This window comes from Dipodomys spectabilis, unplaced genomic scaffold (assembly GCF_019054845.1).
Source record: "Dipodomys spectabilis isolate Male_0828 unplaced genomic scaffold, ASM1905484v1 ptg000096l, whole genome shotgun sequence".
NCBI classification, from domain to species: Eukaryota; Metazoa; Chordata; class Mammalia; order Rodentia; family Heteromyidae; genus Dipodomys; species Dipodomys spectabilis.
The window spans coordinates 5,781,486-5,798,747 of record NW_024870773.1 but is presented as its reverse complement, the minus strand read 5'-3'; the positions used below and the strand labels follow the sequence as shown (position 1 = coordinate 5,798,747).

The following is a 17,262-nucleotide window of genomic DNA, read 5'->3' as shown; positions in this document are numbered from 1 at the left end:
TTACAAAACATATTGGCAGAGTTTTGACAATCCAATTTACTTAATGCTCACTCAAACCAAAGAATATCTACAAAATGGCAGTAAAAATACTCTTACTGGGTTGAGAAGAAGTCAAATAAGACTTTTGCATTGGTTTCCTTATTCACCATCTTTTAAGTAAACACTGTTTAACATAATCTAAATTGAGCATATATCTTGTTTCATAGATTTACTTTATTCAGCAGCTCTAAGATTTAGACATTGAAAGAACTCAAATCTGTAAAGCTTCGAACCTCGAGGAAGCCAGCGACCAAATACAAGTGTATAAACAAGAGCAAGTTAAACTCCCTAGGAGTGAGATGCAGTGGCTGTATCCAGCCAGGCTCAGCTTCCTCCATTATTTTAGCATGTTGAGCATGTCCCAAAATCACATCTGCTTCATCCCAGACCAGGATTCCAAACATAAGGAAAAATTTAAATTGTTTGGATTGGAATAAGTGACTCGAGTGTGCTAACATGACTTTCTTCCAGAAAGCTATCAACTCCACATCTTCCATCCTTCCTTCCTCCTTTTCCCCTAACTGAATCCTAAGAACAACGGCACAGAGTTGGATGAGAACCAGATGCAAACACGTGCACACTTACCAACACTTCATGAGGGGTATCAGGCTTCCACCTGCCTGGGCATCTGCTCCCAGTGCAGACAAAATGGTTCAACCTAGTCAGAACCATCCAAACCTGAAACCACCTGGTAAACCTCATCTATTTTTTCATTTTTAAAACCTTTTACTCCAGCTGGGCAGCAGTGGCTTAGACTTGCAATCTTAGCTACTCAGGAGGATGAGATCTGAAGATCATAGTTCTAAGTCAGCCCTGGCAGAAAAGTCTATGAGACTCTTATCTCTAAGTAAGTACCAAAAAAGCTGGAAGTGGAGCTATGATTCAAGTGACAGAGCACTTGCCTTGAGCAAAAAAGCTCAGTAACAGCTCCTAGGCTCTGAGTTCAAGTCCCAAGACAGTCATACACATTAAAAAAAGTTTTACTGCACACAAAAATTATTTACCTAAAGTTATCTCACTCATCTGCCTCTCCATGATTAACCAAGAGAGAAAACTTTTGAGTCATGGAAGACCAGCACAGGGAATCAATGATTTCCCAGCACTTTCTTTTTTCTTTTTGTGCCAGTTCTGGGGCTTGAACTTAGGGCTTGGGCACTGCCTGTGAACATTTTTGCTCAAGGCTAGTGCTCTACCACTTGACTTTTTGGGGTAAGTAATTGGAGATAAGAGTCTCAGGGACTTTCCTGCCGTTCTTGGCTTCAAACTGTGATCCTCAGATCTCAGTACACTTTTTCCTTTTAAGTATCATTTTTTAAGTCCTTTAATGATGTTCCAGTTTTCCTATGACACTGTCTTTTAGGATTTTCTCTTGGAATGATCTGCCTTCTGTTCTCAGTAATTACTTAAGTCTCTGAATTTAGTGACTTTTCCCACAATATCAGAGATTAAAGTCAGACTTTTTTCTGACCTGTTGCAAAGATGTCAAGATATGTATGTGATATATATATATATATATATATATATATATGTGTGTGTGTGTGATATATATATATATGTTTTGTCACATATGTCTTGTCCTTACGTTAACCAGCAATTTCTGTCTTGTTCTAGAAAACAGCAGGACCGAGGCTTATACTTTGTTTTTAGTAATTTGTTCAGATATTTATCTTATTTCTTTCCAGTGGTTCCAGACAAATTGTCTGTATTCTTACTTTTCAAAAACCCAAGTTAAAACACCCATAAGCGTACTATCAAGCCCTCTTCCAAGCCTGCATTTGTGTGGTTTCTCCTTGGACTCATCTATAATGATCTAAAGATATATTTTATCTGGATTCTTAGAGATCTGTTAAATATTAAACATAATGAAATGAAATGCTGGGAAATTGGGTCAGTCTAAATCTGCATGGTTAATCTGGTCTGCTATCTTTTTCTGTAATTTCTATAAATACTTCCTAAAGCTATCACTGACCAAAACTCTAGGTCACCACTAGTTCATTTTAGAAGCTAATGAAACCTACAGACTCCTAAGCAAATTAGTACCTCTAACTGTGATTCTAAAACAGGGGTCAGTAAGCACAGACTATAAGCCACAGCTAGCTGGCTGCTGACTTTTGTCAATAAAATTTTATTGGAGCATAGCTATGCTTATTTGTTTCCATTTTGCCTAAGGCTACTCTCCTTTTACCACAGCTGAATAAGTGTTACAGAGACTATCAAGCCTTCGAAGTCTGATTTTTTTTTTTTTTTACTATTTCCTCTTTAGGAAAAACGTTAGCCAACCTCTGCTCAAGACCTCTAAAACTCATGATGTCTAAGATAGTGATTATAAATCTTACCCTGTATAGCTTTGGAATATCATTTTCCACAGGGTAAAAATTAAATGAAGCTAGACATGATGGCTCACACCTATAATCCTAGCTACTCAGGAGGCTGAGATCAGGTGGATGACAGTTCAAGCATATCCTAGGCAAAAAAGTCAAAATGTCCATCTCAACCAGTGGTTGGGCACAGTAAAGCACACTTATTATTCCAGCTTTTATTCCCGAAGGAAAAGTAAAAAGGAGGATCAGGGTTCAGGCCTGCCTAGGCAAAAGTGAGAGACTATCTGAAAAATAAAGCAAAAGGGGCTGGCAATATATGGTTCAGGTAGGAGGGTACCTGCCAAGCAAGCAGGCCTTGAGTTTAAATCCCAGTACTACCACCAACACCACCAACAAAAATTAAATGAAAAAAAATGGCTTGCAAATGTGCCTGTCTCCATGCCTGGCATTCAGTAGGTCATTAATATATGTCTACCCCCTTTTTTTTCCTAGCTGCCAAGCTCTTTGTGGTCCTTCAAGTCACTGGGTCAAACGTCTCCACTTTCTGCTGACTTCCCCATACAGCTGGCAGCTCCTCTTCATGCACCTGAGATTATCCTAACACCAGCTTTTCTGTGTTGTTGTTGATGTTGTTATTTCTCCCTTGTCTGTATCCCCATCTGGAATGTGGGCTCTTCATGGGTAAGTACCACATTTTCTTTACTTTTGTCTCTCCAGGGCCTGGCACACTGCAGGTTCTCTGCAAAGACTGCTTCAGAGAATAAGTAAAGAAATAAATCAGCACTTGCCTGAATTCTGAAATATGTTATACAAACACTAATTAATAACCCATCAGTAAATCAGACAAGAATTTTTCCACACCTAGTCTACAAATCATAAATATTGTTTTTGTGTGACCCTGACTTAAGGTCCCAATGTGCTACATATAATAGCAGTTTCACTGAGCAGAGAAAAGGCAGGTTCATGCTTTAATCACGTGTGGATTCTGACTTCTTAGACCACAAGGAAGCCCAGGTTGAATATCTCTTACTCATAATACTTGGAATTTATTTCACATTTGAGATGATTTTTCCTTTTGAATATTTGGGTATTTGTGTAAACATAATGAACACTTGGGGGATGGCACTCAACTCTAAACATAAAATTCACTGGTGTTTCATATTCACTTTATTCAGAAGGCCCACGGGAATCTTACAGTGTTAATGTGCCTTCATTTTGATGGTGACCTATTCTAGAAGGTCAGGTAGGTGATTTTTGTTGTGGTCTCAGGCTAGTAGTGAGAAATGTCTTGATTTTAGAGCATTTGGGACTGTTGTTGTTGTCCAGATTGTTCTAATGGCTTTGGTTTCAATCCAACATAAACTATAGCCAAGACTCCTCTTTGACTGAAAATGCACAGTATGGTATTCTTTATCCACAACAGAAGCCTGAATTCAATATTTCTAATAATAGTAGTACACTAGATAGTGTAAAATAATTTCTTTGAAAAGGTAAGTGCTTTGGATTTTTGCTACGAGACTCTATATGAATCAAAAACGAATAATGCAAATACTAATCTACATTGTCAGGGTAAAAGAGCAAAGAAACAAAGTCCATGCCCTGACCCCAGTCAAAGTAAATTAGTTTAGAAAATTCTCAGAATTAATTTTGACAAAGTATTTATATGCTACAAATTCCCCGTATTACATAAATAACAAGGAGGGTTTTACATTTCCAAAATAGAGACAAGTTTGCAATTCCATATCAGTTTACTATGGTTTGCTGTAACAAATCACTATACATTGGTTGCCTTAAAGCAATATACACTTGTTATTTTATACTTCCGGTAATTAGAAGTCTAAAATGGCCCAAGCACTGGTGGCTCATGCCTGTAATCCTAGTTACTCAGGAGGCTGAAATCTGAGGACCACTGTTCTTACACAGCCCGGACAGAAATGTCCATGAGATGCTAATCTCCAATAAATCACCAAAAAGCTGGAAGTAGAAGTGTAGCCCAAGTGGTAGAGTACCAGTCTTGAGTGAAAAAGCTAAGGGACAATGTCCTGGCCCTGAGTTCAAGCCCCAGTCCTCACACACACATACAAAAGGAAGTCTGAAATGGGCCTCACTGGGCTAACAGAGAAGGTCTTCATAAGGCCACATTCTTCCTGTACCCCTTAGATCAATTTCCTTACTTTTTCTAGCTTCCATGGGCCTCTACATTCCTAAGCCATGCCTTTCATGCTCCTTCTAGATACCATCATCATGGAGACGATTATAGAGCAACACTCCACTCTCCCATTTCCCTTCAATCCACAGCATTATATGATTACACTGATCCCACTCGGAGCACACAGGACACTTTCCCATTTTCAAAGTCACTAACTAGCAGCCCTAATTCCCACTTTCCACATAACTGATATATTCTGGGATTTTCATTAGGAGGAAGACATCTTGTGGGGAAAGGGGAGAGGGGACTGATTCTCCATGTCACACATAGATTTGTATTAATCAAGCCAACCAGCCCAGGTCACACGTATAAGGTCAATGCAAAACTTAGAACACCTGGATCACAATCTCAGATGGAGATTATCTTACCTCTACTTCCCATATAACTGTGAATTACAGGCCCATGCAACCTCACTTTGTGTGACTGTGCCAGAGAGCAAAGATTTATTTCATTTTTTTTTTTTTCCTTTTGGAGCTTGGGGAGTGAAGCCCAGGGGATCACTGCATGTGTGCTCTACCACTGAGCTCACTCACCCCTAGCCACAAGAACAAAGACTATTTAACTTGTTCAACACAGGTACATGGCAACTGTGGGGCGTCCTCTGCAAGGTTACCTCCCTGCAGACTCCTGAAGCCGTCTTGGACCATGGTAATACATGAGGCTGTACTCTGGGCAAGGTCAATAGAGGGGACCACAAGAGCATCTGGCTGGTCTGGGCAAGGCAGATAAGGTCACTCTGGCCCTAAGATGTCACCTTAGAGAGCCAGAGCAGCTGGCTCCTGGAGCATAGAGCTGGATTTTGGTTTGAAGGAATTACAGCCAGCTCTTCTGTTTTTGACAGCAGCCTCTGGCCACACAGAGGGCGTTAGTTCAGCTGGCATTGGCCTAGGATGTAATGCCCATTTGGCCATATGGAGCAGATTTTCCAGCTCCCTGATCTGACTGGCACTCACCCATGACCCCAGGGCCTGGAAGCATCTACTGACAACTAGCTCAAGGCCTGCAAGAGTTCCTCCCAGGTCACTGGAGCCCCTCTATCTGCCTGATCAGAGATAACTTGCCTCAGGAACATCTCAAAACAAAGATGAATAAAGTATCTTGAGCATCCACCATTTAATTGTGATCATATCAAACTAGAAAAATTTAAAACTTTTCTAATATCCTTCTCTCCCTCCCTCCCTCCCTCTCTCTCATACTACTAGGGTTTAAATTCAGGGTCTCTGAGCCACATCCCAGCCCTTTTTTACTGTTATCTTTCTTTCCTCTTCCCTTCCCTTCCTTTCTTTTTCTTTCCCTTCCATTCCCCTCCCCTCCTTTTCTGTAATAGGGTTGAAATCAAGGTTTTACACTTGCTAAGCTGCACTTAGCCACTTTGAGCTCAGCTACAGACCTTGAGGTAGACTTGACTATCTTCTTATTTACACTTCCCACTGTAGCTGGCAGGATAAGTCTGTACCACAGAACTGAGCTCATTGGTTAAGATGAGGGTTCCTTGAACTTTTTGCCTGGGCTGCACTGGACCTGTGATCCTTCTGGTCTCTGTTTCCCAAGTAGGATTACGGGTGTGCAACAACACACTCAACTTTCAGATTGTTTTTTCAGATACAGTCTGCCATGTTTTTCCTGGGGCTAATCTCAGATGGAGATTCTCCTATCTCTACTTCCTATGTAATTGGGATTACAGGCATATACAACCTTGCACAACCCAGAAAAACATTTCAGCAAAGCAAAAACAATTACAGGACTGTAAGTTACCTAAGTTACTATGGCAGATGCTCAAGGACTTTGGGACATTCTTCTTCCAGAGGCTGTCATCCTACCCTGGGAGCTCAGATGCCACAAGCATGGGTCATTCTCTTTCTACCTCTAGGTAATGCTTCTAGACAGGAGGCATGAAACACACTGGATGGCTTCCCTTTCTCCTGTTCCTTTGTTCCTGTTAGGCATCAACAACATCTCCAAGCCATAGAAAAAATACTGTCAAGAGCCTCAGGCCTGGCCCCAGTCCTGAGCGCTTGGACTCAGAGTGACAGCTAGGCCAGTTTCATCAGCTATTCAGCCTTCTAGCGCCATGGGGAAAGAATAACAAGACCTTCTAAGAAATCCTGCAGTTCACATTATCCAGCAAATGATGTCAGACCCTCATTCACATTGATGCTCTGCCCCCTACATCCAAAAACACTCAAGAAGACACCCCAGGGAGCATCCTGCTCAGGTACTCTCAATTGCGGGTGAAGCCATGCTTGTAAAAAGCAGGGATGGTAGGGGAAAAACAAAGAAGGAGGTAACAATGTTCCATAGGAAATGTTCTCATTACCTCACTGATGTAACTATAATCACTCTGTACAGTATTTTTACAATGAAAACATATTTTGAAAAACCAGGGGAAGTCTCCCTAAGGAAGTCATTTTCCCTCCATCCTGGGACAGATGCCCACGTCCAGGTCAGGTCAGCCATACCTGCAGAGCAAGGGGGCAAGGATTCTCCAGAGTCACATTATCTGTGAATAAAGACGTTATTGAAATCTGGAGCTGGATAGAAATTGATCCAGAATTTGGAGATGTAGCATTTATCCATAAAAAGAGATAAATCAATACAGCAGAGGCCTGAAGAGGTCTGGAGATGCTGGAATCACAGAGCCTTTTTTTGTGCTCTCCCTCTGCTGCATTCTAGCACAATCCAGGCAGAAAGGAAGGCTACCTCCTAGCACTGATTTTCTTATGGCAGCTCAAATATAACATTTCAAATACTTGAGATTAGAACTGTTTGGATTGACTGGTTTGATTTTTGTTGTTGCTTGTTTGTGTGCTGGTATGGAGGTTTGAAGTCAAGGCCTAAACCCTCTTTCATAGCTTTTTTTTTTTTTCTTTCTCAAGCTGGTGCTCTACCACTGAAGTCACAGCTCTATTTCTGGCTCTTTTTTTGTGATTAATTGAAGATAAAAGTCTCATGGACTTTCCTGCCCAAGTTGGCTTTGAATAGGCATTCTTACATCTCAATCTCCTGAGTAGCTAGGATTACAAGTGTGTGTGAGCCCTGGCAACCAGCTTTTTCTTTTTCTTTTTCTCTCTCTTTTTTTTAAAATTTTTGGTGGTACTGAAGTTTGAACCCAGGACCTCATATTTATTAAGCAGATGTTTTCTATCACTTGAGCCAATTATTTTTCTTTTAGTTACTTTTCTGGAGTGTCTTGAGGTTTTGCCTGAAACAGACTATGCCTGAAGCTGACCATTATAGATATATGTGCCCCACTTTTTTTCATCTTCATTCCTAGAGCAGCTGGGATTATAGGTATGCACTCCTATACCCAACCCCAAAGGTACTTTAAGCAACTGAAAGGGCTAACTTGTTCTCCTAACTTAATCATTCTATATTGTGAAGTACATAAGACATATCTTCATGAGACTAGAAGTAGCTGTTGATAGAGCCATAGAGGCTGTGGATTAAACCATGGGAATTCCCACTTACAAATTCTCTTCTCTTCTCTCCTCTACAGCAAATATGATTCCTGCTTTGTATGTGTGTGTGTGTATAGTGCTGGGTTTGAACTCAGGACTTTGTCTTGCTAGAATGGTATTAATCATTAGGCCATGCCTCCAACCCTGTTTTCACTGATTACTTTTGATATGGAATCTGTCTTTTCTGCCCATGCTGGTCTCAAATCTTGGTCCTCCTGTTCTCAGCCTCCCAATTAGCTAAGATTACAGGTGTGAACCACAAGTACCCTGTTTTCTATGATTTCTTTCTTTCTTTCTTATTCTGTTAGCAAAAATAACCTAAAACAAAAAGCACTGATGTCAGATTTGGAAGATGTAAAGAATGGTAAGAAAACTAGCCACATTCTAAACATCTATGTACTGTGTTACAATGCTAGGGCCAGGATCCAGTTCTATCGTTACAGAAGGGCCTTTGGCTAAGTTGATGAGCATCTACAGCATACAGCAAGAAGCATGCACTCATATGAATTCTGTCTGGTTTTCCCACCCTTGCTGTCTATATACAGGAGATCCAGGTGGCTTCCTGGAAGAGGCACTTGAATGATACTCTTAGTGATCCAAAGGTATTCAGGTAATGGGGAGTGGGTTTCAGGCTACATGGCTACCAGTGAACCTGAGAAAGCCGGTTACTGTATTGCTTGGGACTGAGGATGGGTGCCAGAATCAGAAAGCCCTTGAACACCATGCAGAGACTCTGGACTTTAGCCTTGGATCAGAGACCAAGATTAACAGTGCAAAGAACAAACTATGAGTTGAGATGCATGAAAAAATAGAGAGTCATATGCATCTATACACAAATGTACTGATTAAAGTATGATACAATGATATAAAGGAGGGAGAATTCCAGTGGGGCAACTCTTTTGAACAGCCAACTAACCATTCAACAAAATGAATACTAGGGAGTGGAACATGTTTTGTCAGGGTTGAGATCAAGAAGAGGTAAGGCAAATGAACAGAATAAAGAAGCAAGTGTGGGAGGATGCAATCATAATATCCAATGTACAGATGAGAAAATGGAACTGGGAAGCTTGAGGGGAGGAGTAGGGTTGGCACAGATGGGGAGAATGATGGAAAGGTGACACTGATCAAGAAGGGTGACATTGATCACAAACTGATACGTTGACCAGAAACCCCTTCATACTACTACTTTTTAAAAATTAATTGATTAGCTACAGAAAAAGGAAAGGTGGTGAGTCCTGTGCATATGAAGAACAGGCAGGAAAGGGGAAGGAAAGGAGGGAGGAGGTGGCTAGTGTGCATGGACACTACTACCTTCCAGGCTGGCCTCCCTAATGGCTGGCACAGCACACCTGAAGGGCAAGGAAGCCATGAGCCTCCCACAGGAGGCAAAACTGTCCTAAGAGTATTGCATTGGCAACTGGCATAGCAGTGAAAGGAACTGCAAAGTGAGGCTCGGGCACTTACAGGTGGGCACCATTATGTGACACAGAATGAGAGTTCATACAGGCTTGAAGGAGAGTGATGTAAGTCTTACAGACAAAACCCAGCAATGCCAAGGCATGACACAGCTTCTAACGCTGAACTAGTCTATAGAAGAGACCCAGAAGAGGAAGAGGAAGAAGAGGGGAGGAACAGAAGTCCAAGATTTCATTCAACTAATATCCTTTCAACTATCACAAAGTTAGTTAGCAGCCAACGAGAAAACATCCATTAGCCACTTTAAAGTCCTTGGACCCCAAATTTCCTTCCCAGATATCCATGCTTTGTGTGGGGGTTGTGCCAGGTTGCCTACCTCTCTCTCCTAAAGATTGCCTGGGAAAGAATGGAAGCTTTCCCTTGGGGCCCCTATTCAAAGATGTTATTAGAGCATCAGAACCAGAGTGGTCTCTTCATGAGTGGTCTCTTCTTATCTGCTGCCAAGGACATTATGCATGCTGCAATAAAATACGAGGTCCCTGGTCTCAGCCACAGTAGTTATTATACCATAAGCATGACTCCTCAGACAGGCAGGAAAGGGAAACAGAGGAGCCACCTCAACCCTCCAAAAGGGACAGGCAATTCTTTCTCCAAGTGACTCACCATACAATGAAGCTCAAGCCCGAGCGGAGGAGGAAGGCTCAGGGACAACTGGAGCACACCCTTCCTGCTCTCCACCCTCTGTCATGGCAGCCCATCAGATCTTTTCCTGGGAGGGACTAAGGAGGCCAGCCCAGCACAGCCTGTCAAGGGGGCCTGATAGAGACACCAGCACTGACTCAGTTTCTGCTTCCTGGCCTGTAAGCAACCTGGAAAGAATCTTTTATACAATCACGGACAGTGACAATACAATGTTCAAGAGGAGCCCACATGGAAGCATCTGGCCACACAGAAAGTGGCCAGTGCAGAAAGAAGTTGCCTTGTCAGTCCAGTCACACGGACTGATCCTCTCCCCAACGAACTTCTGGTTTGGTCAGAGAAATGCCTTATTTAATTTATTAAGTAACTGTTTACTGAGCACCTGCTCCACTCCAAACACTATTCCTCAGGGAGTTTAGGTTCAAGTGATAGACTTGTATTGGACATAAGGAGAAAGTCTGTTTCTTTTTTTTTCTTTTAATTGTGAAAATACTGTACAGAGGGGTTACAAGTACATGGGCAAGATAATGAGTACATTGCTTATCAAGCATTGTAGCCTCCTCCTTTGTTTCCCCTTCCCATCCCGTCCTCCTTCCCCCTGCCCCCTCCCTCAACCCTCCTCCCCCCCACCAAAGTTGTAAAGTTCATTTTTTGACATAACGACTTGTACATCTCATTGTTGCAATGGGTCCACCTGTATCCCTATTTAAACGATTTGTTTTCCCCTTTCCCCTCCATAAATTATACCGACATCAAATACAGTGAAAGCAGGGGTTATACCATGGGGGAGGGACATACAAAGCAACAAAGAAATAATCTTATAATTGTGTTAGAAACAATGCATGAAAGAAAAAAACATTTGAATACATCTCTTAGGGTTCATTTCCCTAACATCAACTTATCTAACCTCTTCTGCTTGACTCAGACATATACTAGTTATTGCAAATAAGGGAAACCATGGGACCTATGTTTCTTTGGGCCTGGCTTACTTCACTTAATATAATTTTTTTCCAATTGAAAGTCTGTTTCTTTACATTCATTCTCTACCCTTTGATCAAGGCAGCTAAATGAATACAAATTTAAATATGATTCCCTTAGCTATAAATCCAGCTGTTAAAAAAGAAAGGAAAAAAGGAGTTGGCATTTTGAGGAACTGTGATTGTCTGTAGAAATGAAAGACCATGGAGAGATTTTGTGCTACCAGCACTGAAGTAAGGAGGCCTGGTCTGGCGGCGCTATATTGGCCACATGGTGGATGGTAGGGTCTGACATCTTGTCTTCATGCTGGGGGAAGGAAACTGCCCCCAACCCCATCACCTGCTTCACAGGTAATGGGTGTGCCCGGACCCCTGGAGGCAGCGGCAGGCACTTGGCTGATAGGTTACTGAATCTGTCAGTCCAGTGCCTGGGACTGGGAATTTCCTGAGGATCTTCTCCCTGTGCTGACCTATGTAGGCCCAGACCAGCCTAGCTGCCAGGACTCCATGCCATGTGTGTCTCTGTGACCGTGTCCTGTGTCCTGTCTCCTGGCTGTCTCCAGTCATCATGGCATCCCAATTCAGCTCTCCATTGGAGCTGAATTGGTTTGCTGGTATTGTTTTTGTTATTTCTTTCCTCTTTAGCATGTTTCCTAGCTGTGTTATGTGTATTTGTATGCTGCAGCAGGCCTTTGTAACAACTGGTGGCTTGCAGCCTGTTCACTGTATAATAAAGACTCCACTATTCTATATTTTAAAATGTGGCTTCTGAGATGATTTACCTTACAACATGACTAACACTGCAAAAGTAAATCAAGCTTACGTGTAACTAAAAGGAGCCCTTACAACTTTGTCATTCAATCATTTGTGTCCCATTCTCTGAGCATAGAACAGGCAGGGGAGGAGACAGACTTAAGAATGTCGGCTGAGAAAATGACTGGCTGGGGATAGAGCTCAGCAGGACACAGCCAGGGTTCCATAAGAGAAAAGGAGTGGGAAGGGGAGGAGAGGAGAGACAAAGGGGAAGGGAGGAAAAGAAGACAGGAGAGAAGGAGGAGAGGAAGAAGAAAGGAGGGAGAGGGGGAGGGTGTATCAGTTGTTAACTGCTTAGGCAAGTAACACCTTAATCCTTAAATAGACCTGGCCAAAAAGGCTTTTCAAGAAGAATATAGTTTAGTTGTTGTCTTTTGTTTTGTCACATAACTAAATCCTAATAGTACTAAGTTAATTTTTGCAAGAGCAAAACTCCAGACTCCAGAACTCTTTCTTCCTTATTTGCTACTATAGCAATTGACCTCACCCAAGTATGGCAAACACATTCTAAAATCATCTGTAATTACCTTTTATCCTGTTGGTTGAAACTCAAAGAGAACTCACCATCTCTTCTTGAGCTTCTTTAATTTTAGAAAACAACCTGTGTCCAGTGCAGCTCGAATCTAGGGAGGAAAGCAAAAGGTTTTAAGAATTATAGGCTGTAACTTGTAAGCTGAAATATGCCTATATGAGAGGTGGGATGAGCTAAAATGAGCTTCAGCTCACCGCCTATTTGATCAATACCCCTTCTTGCCCTTTGACCTATTGCAGTGGAATTTGACACAATGACAAGAAAATGGTTTAGCAGTAGAGTGCTTGCCTAGCATGTATGAAACCCTGAGTTCAATTCCTCAGTACCACATTAACAGAAAAAGACAGAAGTGGTGCTGTGACTCAGGTGGTAAAGTGCTAGCCTTGAGCAAAAGAAGCTCAGAGACAGTGCTCAGGCCCTGAGTTCAAGCCCCAGGACTGGCAAACAAACAAACAAAAAAAACCCCACAAAAACTCTAGTTTGACAATTTTACATTTATTTATTTATTTATTTAGGTGTAGAGAATTGAACTCCAAGGACATCTAAATGTGTACCCTATGGCCGGCTTATCCACCTCTAGCCCCTATCTGGTAATTTAAGTCAGGATTAAAATTGCCCTGTTGCCCTCACTAAATTTGCCCTTTGCCCTGTGTGTGTGTGTGTGTGTGTGTGTGTGTGTGTGTGTGTGTGTGTGTATGCGCGCGCGGGCGCGCACGTGCGCACACGCAAGCACACACGCACCAGTAATACAGGTTGTTGAACTCAGAGCCTGGACACTGTCCCATACCTTTTTTTTTTTTTGTACAGCACTTTTTTCTTTTAATTAAATTATTTTTGCACCAATATTGGGTCTTGAACACAGGGCATCTGGCTCACATTTGGCTTTTGTCGCTCAAGGTTGGTGCTCTGCCACTTGAGCCATGCCTCCACTTCCTTGAATCTGATTTAATCTGGTTTCACTTGAAACACCTTCAATGACTACTTGGAACAGACAAGTTACCCCCAATTTCTACAATTCATAGCTCCCTTTCTTCCCTAACACCTTCCTTAGTACTGTAACTAGTTATGATCAACAATCATGGCACACAGCTCACACACATCTTCCACAGGACTGAAGTCAACATTTCCTTGTAACAATTACTCTTCCTTTATCTGGGTAAGAGGGAGCAAATCAAATTACAACTAGACAGACCAAAGATTCTGCCCTCCCCCAAGGGTACATTGAAAATTCCCAAGATCTTAAAGAAACATAAAAATGGCTTCATTTTTAATAATGTAGCAATGAGCTAATTCAGTCTGTGGGTGCTTTACCACTGAGAACCCATCTGCTGCTGGGGACTGTCTCCCTTCTAATAATGACTGATGGCTTTATTCCCTGCCCAGGGCGGCTGCTCCAACCACAAGCCAGAGGTCTCAACCTTCCCAAGTGATTAAATGCTACGTGGAGTGTGGTAGGGCCCACCAAATGTCTTAGGATGCCATTCAGAGCCCAGCCTGAGCTTCTAGCTTGTTCCATGCCTCCTGGGCTCTCCCGATCTCAATCTGCCCAGCCTGGCAGCAGTATAAACTATGTTTTTGCCATTTCCCTTTGTCCGCCTTCTGATTCATTTAGTGTTTGTTTCTTCCTGTTTACAGCAGCAACAAAAAGCCTTTCAGTCCTGAGACATAACTTGAACTGTGATAGGTCTGAGAAGTTTTTCAAAAAAACAAAAAAGAAAAAGGAAGTCTACTTCTGAAGATGGCTATGGTCATATGGCAAAAAACAAAAAAATCCCCCCAAACTTCTAAAAGTATGCAAATACGGCCTAGTTCTGGTGGCTCACGCCTGTCCCTTAGCTACTCAGGAGGCTGAGATATAAGGATCACAGTTCAAAGACAGTCTGCGTAGAAAGCTTGTGAGGCTCTTATTTCCACTTAACTACTAAAAAAGCCAGAAGTATAGCTATGACTCATTTGGTAGAGTGCCAGCCTTAAGCAAAAAAGCTAAGCAAGAGCTTTATTCAAGACCAGCTACCAGCATAAAAAAAATGTCTGCAAATAGCTGGTTGACCAATTGCAGAAATTATTTTCATATATTAAACTCATCTACCCAATAAATCACAAGTCATTAGAAAGGAGGGATGTGGGACAGGACAGATGTACAAACACTGAATTAAGAGCAGAAGTTAATAGTACTAAAATACTATTTACAACTTTTACAAGAGCTTGTTGGTAATTAGGTGAAGCTGTAGCAATAATGAAATATAGATACACACAGACAGATAGATATAAATAGAGTACAAAAAAAAATGAAAGGAGCTGGCCAATGTCTGTTAAATTCTAGGATTCTATGAAAGCAGAATAATGTTGCTCTTGACAGGTTTAAAATATCTAGCAATTTAGAATCACAGAATGTTGGTATATATAAGAGCATATATGCCAAAAGAAATCAATCACCTATTCATGGTCAGATTAGGTTATTTACTAATTAGAACTGAGACTAGAATGGGGTCTCTCCACTTGTACTACAGAGGCAAACAAAGATTAGAATTCATTATCTGAGTTTCTTTAGGGATGCTCTTGTCCAGAAAAATCATAGCTTCAAAATCCTCAGATTATTTCCTAAAAACTAACCACACTAAAACCCGAGCATCTACCAGAAATTTTGTCTTCATCTTCATTCCCATATAATGCCTTACATCTGTTATAAAGGGAATCTGAAAAATCTTGCCACAAAACACAGAGTTGCGTGATGTCTATAAAATGTTAGAAATTTCCCCAACGAATAAAATAATTGTGACTACGCAGTTTGATTAGGAAGCAATCATTAAGTGAAGAGTGGGTAGCAGAGATTTTAAGAATGATTTTAAAACCAGGCACTGATACTCATACCTGTAATCCTAGCTACTTAGGAGCCTGATATTGGAGGATCAAGGTCTAAACCCAGTCTGGGTAGATTGAAAAAAAAAAAAAAAAAGATCTTTAATATGAAAGCATCTAAAAGGCTCCAAAAAATGGCCAGTATTTTGAAAGTTTTCACTAGCATTGGTCGTCTTTATGATGTGACTGAAATGTCAAATGTAACGCAAAAGGCAGTGTAATGACTGCATTTGTAATGAAAAGAAACCACATAAGTTCATATTGATTTCTTTTCAGTCTAATGGGTCCTATAGCCAATCTATTTTTTAAAATAGATGTGAATTCACCATAAGGAGAACTTTGGAAACTTCATCCAAAAAATTGCTCCTTTTAAAATAATACTTGATATTTACGCTCTTTATTCTGTTAAATATTAGCTAGAACAAACCTACCTTCATAACTTCCAGTTTACTTTTACATGTGAACTCTCCATGTAAGTAGATTGCTTTAGCTAGCCTCTGTCTGATTCTTATTATCCTGAGATAAGAAGGAATTTCTTGAAGTATTAACTCAGGAATATGGAGTGTATTTATATCATTTTGAGCCAAGTACACATTTTGGAAGCAAGAACATCTAATTCAAAATATGCCAGAAACACTAGGGAACAATAAAACCATGATTTACTCTGTTCCTTTGTCAGCAAACACAATGCATTCTGTACTTTATACAAAATAAAAATCAAAGCTACTACATTACAAATGATTATTTTGAAATGAGTCTAAAAGTGTAATAATAAATTTATAATCCAAAATTATGTAAGTTTCCAGTTTTTATAGTCTAGCTTATTGGGACCAAACTAAGGCCAGGGACAGTTGTTGATTTGCATATTTTGATTGCTTTCCTGGTTTGGTTCTGTATAATTCATGCTCTAACTTTCACCTGAGACTGATCGAGTCAGCTGAGTTTCCCTATATTCAGAATGCTTACTATATGGAAATAGTTAATATTGAGGAGGGGCTTAGCTCACATTCATTTAGATAATGAAACCTATTCCAGTAACATAAAATTCATTTTAGAAGCATCAATTATTCAGTGGAACATTTTCTTCCAGAAGGGTAAGAGAATATTTTTCCCATTAAACAAAGCTGCAACATTCCAGAATAGAAAGATATTTCCTTTTACTTTTCGATCTGCAGGACTCTTTAACAGTCTAAATAACCAATGACAACTAATTGAAAGTACGCAAAATGCTTGCAAACAAGATTCACTTGCCATGACTCTAGCTTTTGTGACTAAAATAATAAACAATTTATGTTTATTAATCCTGTCTTAGAGGTCAAGACCAAGCGTAATGACTCATTCTTTCTGCTAAATTAACTTATCTCTCAACTGAGTATAAATTTTCAGCTCAAGATTACAACACAACTAATAATTCCTTCCATGTTTCCAACAACAGCAAAGCTCCCATCTGCCTGAAGCTATCACTGGATAGCAAAGATTATTAAATATCATATTCTACTGTAGGTATACACAAGTTACCTCATCACTGGTGTCTAAAGAGAAGAAAACTAACTCAAAATTATCCTTCCTTTTTTTTCTATTTACTGGTACTGGGGTTTGAACTCAGGGCCTTGGGCTCGCTTTACTTGCTTACTTGCTCAGCTGAGCGACTTGAGCTACACCTCCACTCCTGCTTTTTTGTGCTGGTTATTTTAGAGACAAATTTTTCTGTCTGGGCTTTGATCCTCCAGATCTCAGCCTCCTGGATAACTAGGATTACAGGAATGAGTCAATGGCATTCGGCCATCTTTGCAAATATTTGACAGTCATGCTAAGGAAAACAGGTGAGCTGCCCTTCTCTGGTCTACTTCCTGGAATGAAATAAACAACAAGCAGAGTGTGAATAATGGGTAGGGTATCATCCAATGAGCAACTGAAAGCTCAAGGACCAGAGTCCTGC

The 17,262-nt window shown here is 40.8% G+C and overlaps 1 protein-coding gene across 7 annotated transcripts in view; it reads right to left on the bottom strand.

The window, feature by feature from the left end:
- Svil (supervillin) overlaps nt 1-17,262 on the bottom strand; it is a 211,603-nt gene that overhangs the window by 161,558 nt on the left and 32,783 nt on the right. For 6 of the 7 annotated variants that reach the window (XM_042686010.1, XM_042686004.1, XM_042686008.1 and 3 more), the window contains exon 2: nt 12,460-12,555. The gene's annotated coding sequence lies outside the window, so the exon portion shown is untranslated. The remainder of the gene's footprint in view (nt 1-12,459; nt 12,556-17,262) is intronic. The other variant, XM_042686006.1, reaches the window with a different exon arrangement.